Source organism: Rhinopithecus bieti, unplaced genomic scaffold, assembly GCF_001698545.2.
Source record: "Rhinopithecus bieti isolate Rb0 unplaced genomic scaffold, ASM169854v2 scaffold_4698, whole genome shotgun sequence".
NCBI lineage: Eukaryota > Metazoa > Chordata > Mammalia > Primates > Cercopithecidae > Rhinopithecus > Rhinopithecus bieti.
Window position 1 is genome coordinate 1,493,197 of NW_016804634.1, and position 10,126 is coordinate 1,503,322.

Sequence of the window (10,126 nt, forward strand, 5' to 3'; positions counted from 1 at the left end):
TTTTCTTGTTTTGAGCAAGAGTGAAACACTCTCTGGGAACTCCTGAAACTACCTGGGTGGGGTGTATGCTTTGCAAGTGGGTTAGTCCTGTGTAGTGCTTGTGAGGGCACAAGGCAATGAGATTCCAGTTATTAATGTTAATGTGATCTCATTTGCTTCCATAGGCTGGTGTGGCCTGGGGAAATTTTGGTTCTATTGTGTGTAATGGGGAGCTTCTACTGACTTTTAAAAGAGGAGTGACATAATGAAAGTAATGTTTTAGAAAGATTAAATTCAAATTTATGCGGAAAGAGAAATGACTTTAGCAGTAGGAAAACATTAGTTTCATTGCTTTAAAAATTGAGAAAATTTCACTGTAGGTTTTAAACAAAGCTATTCCATTTAACATGATGATTTACATACATACCTCAAAGAAAAAAATACCTCAAACTTTGGAGTAACTCACAGAGGTCTACAAAAACTACTGCTAATTATGTATGATCCTCAAAATGTCTTTAGCTTGAAACAAAGCTAACATCACTTGATTTTTAGTACAGGCTGCCTAACACCTTTGAATAATTGTTAACATCTTATTTTCAGGTAGATTTTCAACATCATGGTCCCTGAGTTGATTCTGAAGCTGTTTACATAAAACTTAAAAGGCTTCTCTATGGGCTATGTGAGTAGAGAATAAAAAATCATTGGACTTTGTTTGGATAGTACAGGACAAATATAACGAATGGTGACTAAATTATTTATCAGGCCTCAATACTTCTGTAAAACTATCATAGATAAGTTACTAATGCTCTTTCTCAACTCTATAGTTGCTCAGAAATAGCTTTATCTTCTCATGTTGACTAAACCTTTATTGACATTTCTCTTGGTCAAGATTGAAAAGATTCAGATTTTAATTTAATCTAAGCAAAATTATACACTTCTGTCAAATTGGCAGACACCAGCCTTAGCTCTTAGAAAAGGGAGCAGAAAGGGGATGAGGAGGAGTAACTTCCACTTAAATGAAAGCTTCACCAAGAAAAATATAATAGTGTCTTCTGAGGAAAATTCATCTGTTCAGAAGGGCATAGCCTCTGCTGCTACACATACATAACATAATTTATATTATGAAAATTACTATATAAATATATGTACATAACATTATATTATATATGTAGAACACAGCTAATGGACCATATTTTACTACTTAGTATCATTTCTATCAGGGATAATGGAGACAGCTATTGTATATTACATTTGAATACAAATGAGATAAAATATTCCAGCCAATAGTATCTGTACTGTAGTCCTGGGCATATGAAGCAAACATGTTGAATAGAACCTTATGCAAAGTTCCACATTCAGTACAAAGTTGAAAGACTAGTTTAAATTTCATCCAAGAGTAGTATTTTTGTTTTTAAAATATTGACAAGACTTTCATTCTTAATTTAGACATACCAGTGAAAAATTCAGAACACAGAAATACTAATTTGAAATATTTATGTATAATTATTCTTTCATCAAATACAAAAAAATCAAATCTAAACAGCAGAGGATTGCACAGAGTCTCAGAGCATATTTTTTTTAATAAGAAAGAAAGAGAGAAAAGGGAAAAGGAAAGAAAAAAAGATGAGCAATTATGAAAGATGTGGCTACAAAGAAATGTCCCAGAGTGGTGATATAAGAGACAAAACAGCTTAAAAAGGTGATAGCATTTATTAAATGAAGAAAATAATTTTAAAGTTATTTCCTATCATTTTAAGGTAAAGGAGAAAAGGAAGCAAAAGAGTGCTAGTATTTAATGAAATCCACTAAGGACTTGGCTCTGTTTATTTAACCTTCACAATCACCTAATGCCATCGGCATTATATTTGCATTTAAAATGAAACACAATAAAAAATTACATGAGATAAAAATTCTAGAGAACCACACCTTAGGACCAGGGAGAGACACATACATGTGTACATAAGTAAAGAGCAAATTGCTTATAAATCATTGAAAAAAATTAAAATCTTAGGTAAGATATTTTTTCTCCCATAATATTAAGAAGTAATATAATATTGTAGACAACTAAAAGCAAGCAAAAGAGGACAATGTTAAAAAACATTTTTTGAAACAGTACTAAGCTATTACTAAAGAGAGAATATAATAAAATATCTGGAAAAAGATCATGCAAATATCATTCAGAGAAAAGAGGCGGATTAATTTCCTCTCTAATGTTTTATATTCTCTTTTATTATCTTCTCTTTCTTTATTAAACATAACTTTTCTTCTCTGATAACTATAAGGAAAATTCAATACCAAATGTGGAGCCAAGTAAAGCAGGATGCAGTGTATGAAATTAAAAAGAAATCGTAAATTTGAAGAACTGCTTCAAAATCTTTTAAACAATATTAAAGCAGCAAATGTTAGAGGGGGGGGGGCAAATTTTATCAATAATAGTGGAGCAGAACATGTAGTGCAGTTTCATGGAACGTAGGTGTTTTATAATTACACACACACACACACACACACACACATTACACACAGCACACAAAGAATAAAAGTAGAGGAGAAAATAAGAAGTGGTTTAATTTACTCAAGGTTTTTCTGATAATTAGATCATTTATTTGTTAACAACTATATTAGAGTAACAATCTAGTTATTCTTAATATTTCTGTACTGATAGTAAAATTATTGTTTTCTTTTTTATATCAATAAATTGATTTTTGTGTTTTTATGGCAATGTCTGTAAAAAGAGATAGCAAAATGGCTATGTTTTAATCAGACTAGGCTAGTTGTGCCATGGCAGCAAAAAAATCCCTAATCATCGGGGGGCTTAATAAACAAAAAAAGTTTATTTTTCTCACTCAATGGCAATATTACCAATTGTGAGTTGTTTTGCTATTAGCGCTGCCTTGGACTACCAAAGCAAGAACACCACTCGTTGATTGGCTTAAGCAACAGATACCTTATTTTCCACAGTTCTGGGAGCTCGAAAATCCAGGATGCTTTCAGTGTTGGTTTCTGGAAGACCCCTCATTTGAATTTATAAACAGCTGACTTTGCATCCGTCTTCACATGCACGCGTTTCTTCTGCACAGAGAGCAGAGAGAGGAGAGATCTAGTGTCTCTTCTCTTCTAAACTTTCTAATAAGATAGAGAGGCCACCTTGAAGATCTCATTTAATTATTATTACCCTCTCTATATGCCTAATTATCCAAATATAAGCTCCACTTTGGGATTTAGTCGTTTCAACTTATGGTAATTTGGAGAGACATAATTCAGTTCATTATAGTTGCTTTGAAAGTCACATCGACCTAAGTAACTTCAAAGGAGAGACTAGCAATCCTATATATCTGATCTATCTATCCTTTCACTGATCCCTCAAAGAGAGCTGCAATCCTGTCTATCATGATTCCTGAAAAGAGATAAAACTGGAATATTGATCAATATCTCAAATGCCTATTAGCAGTATATGTAGTAATGTTCTATTCATTATTGTTTTTTATATAATCAACTAATGCCGCTGATTATTCAGTTTCCGCATTTTGAATCCACACAAAATTTGTTAGAAGTGGATAGAGATATATTTAAACTAATTTGGAACATTTTGAGGCCTTTTACTAACGTCTTGACAATTTTGCTGCCCACAAAAATATTTCGTGAATCTATCCTAATGTCCTAACTTCTCTGCAAAAATTAGGCATTATTATCTTAAGAAAGAGGAGGAGGCAAGAAGAAAGGAGAAAGCCTTTGCCAAGCATAGTGTCAAAAACATCATTTAATTGCTTTAATAAACTTTAAAAATGTTATTACTATACAATCTTATTTTTATCTTTTTGTTTGCATGTATTTTGATGATATGAAAATTTAGTCACTATTTAAATTTAGTAACTATTTGGTTAATTTTTTTCTCAGAGAAACATTTGTCATTCAGTAATAGATATTTTACCTATCCTAAATTATTTATTACTTTGTAAAAGGACACTAAATTCTAATTATATGTAAAATATTTTACACACATACTGACCAAAATTCCATATAAGGAATTGATGTTTAGCAAGATCTTATCCTGACAAAATCTCAAACATAAAAGTTTGAAAGTAGCCGTAACTTTGCCTTTCGCTGAGCCTATTTTTATCATAAAGGCAGGAACTCATATGCCACATCTGAAAGGGCATATCAGTAATACCAGAAAGACAACCACCTTTTTCCAAGAATAATATTAGAATCTGACAGCTGAACAAAACATCTCTAATCTTCTCCATTGCCTCTTTATCTCTTTATCTCAGAGACCTGAATTAAAGGTTAGTGGCCCCTGAAGAAGATACAAGTCCACTGAATCCACTGAGTGCTGAACTTCCTCCTGGCCCTACTGAGTCTGGTAGTCTTTAGCAGGATGTGAGCTCTTGCCTCAAGCTATTTACACCATGATCAGGCTAGTAATTAGCAAAATGTTTAATATAATATAGAAGCAATTAGGAGGTGATAACATGCAATTAAGATGTGTTTTCAGATTAAAGATTTTATAGTGCTCTTTTTCTTGAAAAGATAAAGTGCCTATCTCAAAATGTCAAACTGCAGTGATTTAATCTGAATTATTTTCAATTAATATGCATGTATGCTAGTGATGTGTTCACCGTTGTTATTGACATTGATAAATTAAGCTCATCCCAGCTGAATTTATCCTTGAGTCACTCTATATTTCCTGAATGTCAGCTCTTCATTCGTATTTTTTTTTTCTTTGCCTACAAGCTGTGCGTGATCTAACTCTAAGTCCCTTGATTCATCCCTGGGATTACAGTGATGTGTCAGTCTAGAGGAACAATAATCTGAAAGGGCATTGTTATAAATAGAGTGTTAGAATATAATTGTTTGTCATGTCATTTCTCCCCTTTAAATTCCCTTGAGTCCTGTTGAAGTAATTTAGACAGCTAAGATGACAAGAGTCTTGAGACTGTACTTATAGAGTTGTCCAACACATCTTTAGCCTATTCTGCCTTTTGAGACCATCTCATCTATAAAGTAGGAAATGCAAACATCAAATGAGTTTTGACTACAGTGTGGGTTTAATTTGAGAGTTTACACAGGCCACTCTCTGTACAATAAAATCATTATGTCTCCTAATTCATCTGTACTTGCTGGAACAATGGCTATTAAATGGCATCTAAAATTAATTAGAAATAATCATGAATAAGCACAGCAGCTATTGAAGATAACTTAGGGAAATAAAATATTTAATCTGTGGGGTACATTTTTTTCACAAAGAAAATGTGTAAATGAATAAGTTAAGAGTAAAATATTTAACTTTTAACTAAAAGACCTGGGGAAAGCTATCATTTTATCTCAACTTCACTATTTGGAAATTAAGAATAATATTCCTAATAATAACTATAGCAGTGATGTATATGCTATATAATAGTGATAAAATTAGTACAAGCTTACTATTTCTTTATAACCAAGATGTATAGAAATGCCCCAAATTTGAGAATTATTAAGCACTTCAATTTATAATCAATTTAGCCATTAAAATCCTATTTTTACAAACTGTAAACAAGTGTAATTTAAGAAGTTAACAGTTCATGGGGAAATCAATATGTTTTATGCCATGGTGGATTTATACATACATTTATTGGACATAGCAAATAAACACTTATTTTATTTTATTTTCTTATTCTTATTATACTTTAAGTTCTGGGATACATGTGCAGAACGTGAAGGTTTGCTACATAGTTGTTGTGTGCCATGATGGTTTGCTGCACACATCAACCGGTCATCCAGGTTTTAAGCCCGGCATGTATTAGATATTTGTCCTAATGCTCTCCCTCCCCTTGCCTCCCACTCCCCACCAGGCCCCCATGTGTGATGTTCCCCTCCCTGAATAGACACTTACTTTAAAATTGAATGAATTTTTTAAGCCTATCCAAATTCACTAAAATGAAGACAGTAAATGCCTTGAGAAAAATTAGTATTTATAAAGGAAGAATTAACTTTATTTGCTTGGTAGACTTTGTGAGTTTGCCATTATCAATGATTGTGACCCATGGCCTTTCAAGTGGGTCATATGCACCTAGGTAAACTAAACAATTGATTCAAGTATGAAAACAAAATATTTGGACTTTAAGTTACATTTTGACATTTTTCCTGAAAAAGAAGTATATTATACTTTACTAATATTTAATATGTAACTGACATCCCTGTCCTCACACTGTCCTGTGTCAAGAGCCTACACAGAGGACATATGTTATATACAATGTACAATGTGTCCTAGGGCAAGAGAGTAAGTTCACAGCATGAAAGTATCAATGGAAGAATCATGAAAGCATTTGTTTACTTTGGATGTATTTCCATATAGTGTATAGTTAAGTGGCTTTGTTAACTATGTTACTTAGTTTTAATTAAACTAACCATCACAAAATTGACAAGTGACTTTACAGGTTTCCTGCAAAGAAAATGCAGCTGAACATACTCATCGTGCAAATTCAAGTGAATTTCAACAAAAATCTTTGCATAATTGGAGAAGAGATTGAAAAATTAGCATTCTGATTGAGTAAGAGAGACCAATAATACACTTCTTCTATTCGGGACTACTTGTCTTTGAGAAGTATCTGTTTCAGTGGTGACAGTAAGCAGGTATCAGTACCAATTGAACTGAAAACTAGAACTTTGAATAAATGTCTACATTTCAAATTTTGAAAGTAGCACATTTAAATCGCAAATAATAACAAATGGCATTGCTTCCATCAAATATTGTTCGAGTGATGAAGTTGGTAACATTAATAAGTAAAGTAGATACTTTAACATTTTGTTTATTCTAGACTCATTTTATTCTAACTTTTGGAGTGTACTATATATAAACAGAAATAATATATATATACATACCAATAGAATATATTAGTGTAATTAGAAATATATGCATTAAAACTAAAAATTGTCATTTTTTGTAAGCATTTGGCTAACTCAAGCAAAGTTATCACCTGATCAAAAAATGCTGAGACCTCTGTGGTAGACAATGAGTTCTTTGGCACCCAATATACTGAAGCTTATGAAGTGTATGTAAGTGTGACTATAAGCTGAAACACACACGTGGGTGCAAAATGTATGCTCCTAACATATAAGCACGTGTAGACATATATGTTCATTCAATACTCCTGTTGTATAGCTTTGAAATGATTCCAAACACTTCTATATTTTGCTACACGAATGATACATGTTTTGTTGTAATAAAAATCTGGAGTTTATTTTTCCTTTTTTCGAGAGGGTGACATTAGATTCCATGTATGAGAACTTAGAGTGAACTCCCTCTTTCCTCAGGAATGTTACATCACACTTTGTCAGATCCCATATGTTAGTTACTAGCCTCGACCCACTGGATTTCAAAACGCATATAGATTCAAGAACTTGACAGACACTTTGAGATTTTAAACTATGGCAGGCTACGCTCTGTCAGCCTTTGAGCCATTCTCAGAAATCTTGCTGGTTGATCCAGGCACTGGTTTCTAGCATGGAGAGACCTTATGTATCACAGATCTTCACTGTGTTGGAGAACTGCTCTACAAAGGTACACCTCAAACTTTAATCAGACTTTACTTCCCACAGAGGCCTGCTTCCATCCTAACTGAGCAGCTAGACTTTATAATTTTGGAACTCACTCACTTTGTGGTTAATGTACCTCATTTATCTAATGTATTCCTTGTGAGGTTTGTTCTCATTATTTTCCCCTTGTGTAAGCATTGTGAATGCAAGAAAAAAATTATTTGTATGACAATAAATTGTGTGATTTATGAAATCATATTTGATCATCTCCTTATTGTAACCATGCAAAGCAACAACTTAATTAAACATTAAGATAGCATGCTAAGTACAGGATAAAATATATGTGGGGATTTTTGCCTTCAAAGGATCATAGTGTAAAATTCCCATATGTTTGCCCTAAAATTATTTAAAAAGGAGCATATAATGGAGAGATCAGTAGAATACATGGTAAAATTATGTGTTAGAAATAAGCCTGCTAATTATCCTGTGGTAAGAACTAAACACTTATTTTTCTGTGTAAATTATAAGTAATTATTTATAAGTATAAAATATTTTTATGTCATAAACATAAAAGTTTTTGGGGTCAAAAGATGCTGTATATTGGAGATTTATCTCCACCAAACATCACAGAAAAAAATAATCTTGATTTTATGCAGTTCCCATTACTTTCTAAATCTGCAGATGCCTAAAGCAATGCCTGGTCCGTGGTAGATGTGCAGTAAATATTTGTTGAATAAACACTATTATTAGCACAGCATTTCTCACACATTATTGCCCACTCATGATAATAACCCTCTCCCCACTCTCAACCTCTTTCTCAAATAATCTATTCCTTGCTGTCCACAGCTAATGAACAAATAATATGTTGAGCCAATCTAATTCTCTCTCCCCAAAATGAGAAACTGGAAATCCAGAGTAGGCAGAGGCAGAACATCTAAGTAAGTTGTTAAGGTTTCTTGCGACTCACAACAGACCAAAGCTGTAAGGCACTTGGTAAATACAGAGCATTAGGATGACTAAATATGCTTCTGTAAATGTCACTTAGCATTCTGAAGAATAGTTACCTGGGCAAACCAATTCACATAGACATTAGGTTCCTGTTTGCATTGGGCAACTGCAAGTCCAGAGATAGAGCCTAACAGACATTATAAATCTGGCTATTTGATTTTTAAATTTCAGTGAATGATGTTCTACTCTAAGGACAAATTTCTACATGGCTAACCAAATCAGACAATACCTAGAAATTTGATTGAGTTGTTTTTCTAGTTTCAGAAATTTTCTCAAATGATTTTTACTTCCTAAAGAAATGTGAATAAACACTGTGTTCAATATTAGATAAATCTATTTTTTCAGTGTTTTCTGATTCTACAATGTACTTAGAGGTAGTCTTAGAAAGATTAATTAACAAATCATGTTGGTAAAATAATAAAAAATAATGATCCATGTGGATGATATCACTTATGCAGATTTACTTACATATCAATGTTATTTAAAACAACTAATATTAAAATTTTAAATGTTAAATTTTTGTGAATTTGGTAAAATAATCTTTTGAAAGCAATCAGATCAAGGAATTTTTATTTTGGAAATGTTATTTTATTTTCAGAACTGGCAAAATAAAGTATTATTTTAAGTATATTTATGTCAATATAACTTAAACATTTTATCTACATGTCTGTAAACATGAATGCTTTATCTACACATCATTTCATACATTTAGATGGGTTTCATCTGATAGGGGCCTCAATAGAGTATGTTTTTTTCATATTATTATAAAACAAGAAAGTTTATTTTAAGACTAACTTAAAAAAAAATCCTACAAAGTTTATTTCTAATAATCCAAACACATGATATTATAGAGAAATTGCTATTACTTTTCTCAGAGAAATAACATTCATCAAAAACTAAAACCAAAGTTTCTAATATGTGTATAATTTAAAGTTAATTTCTCAGCGACTCCCCTTTCTGGACATGATCATGTAAAAAACACTTATCTCTTAATTAGTATTCTAAATTTTATCAAAATTATAAATAATTTGCTGGTGTTCAGAACAGACTAGTGATTCTTATCTTATTTTATTTGTTTGTTTTTAATTGCTCATAAGAAGTTAAGTTGCCTCCGCATTAGTCAGTGTTTGTAGGCTATTGTGGTCACACAGAAAAGATAGGACAATAAATACTCTCCTTGAAAAACACATTCCTCTCTCTCTTACTCTCTCTGTCTCTCTTCATATGTGTATATATGTATATGTGTATATATGTATATGTGTATATATGTATATATATACAAAACAAACTGGATGCTCATTCTCTCTATATATAGAGAGAGAGAGGGAGAGAGAAATGTATATCTTATAAACATTGAGAACATAAAATATATAATATATATAATACAAATTTGAGAACATACAGGTTTTTTAACTTAATGAAATATTTCAGTTCATCAGTAACTAAGCTAAGAATCTGCAACGTAGTTGTTTAAAATCTTCCTGATCAAATTTAATTTTACTGGGTGATATAAAGGATCTATTTACATTCCCAAATCGTTAAGGAAAATTGTAAAAAGAGTTTTAACAACTGTGCAGTTTAGTTACAATTGTTTGCTAATAAAATACTAATTTTATTTCAGAGAAAG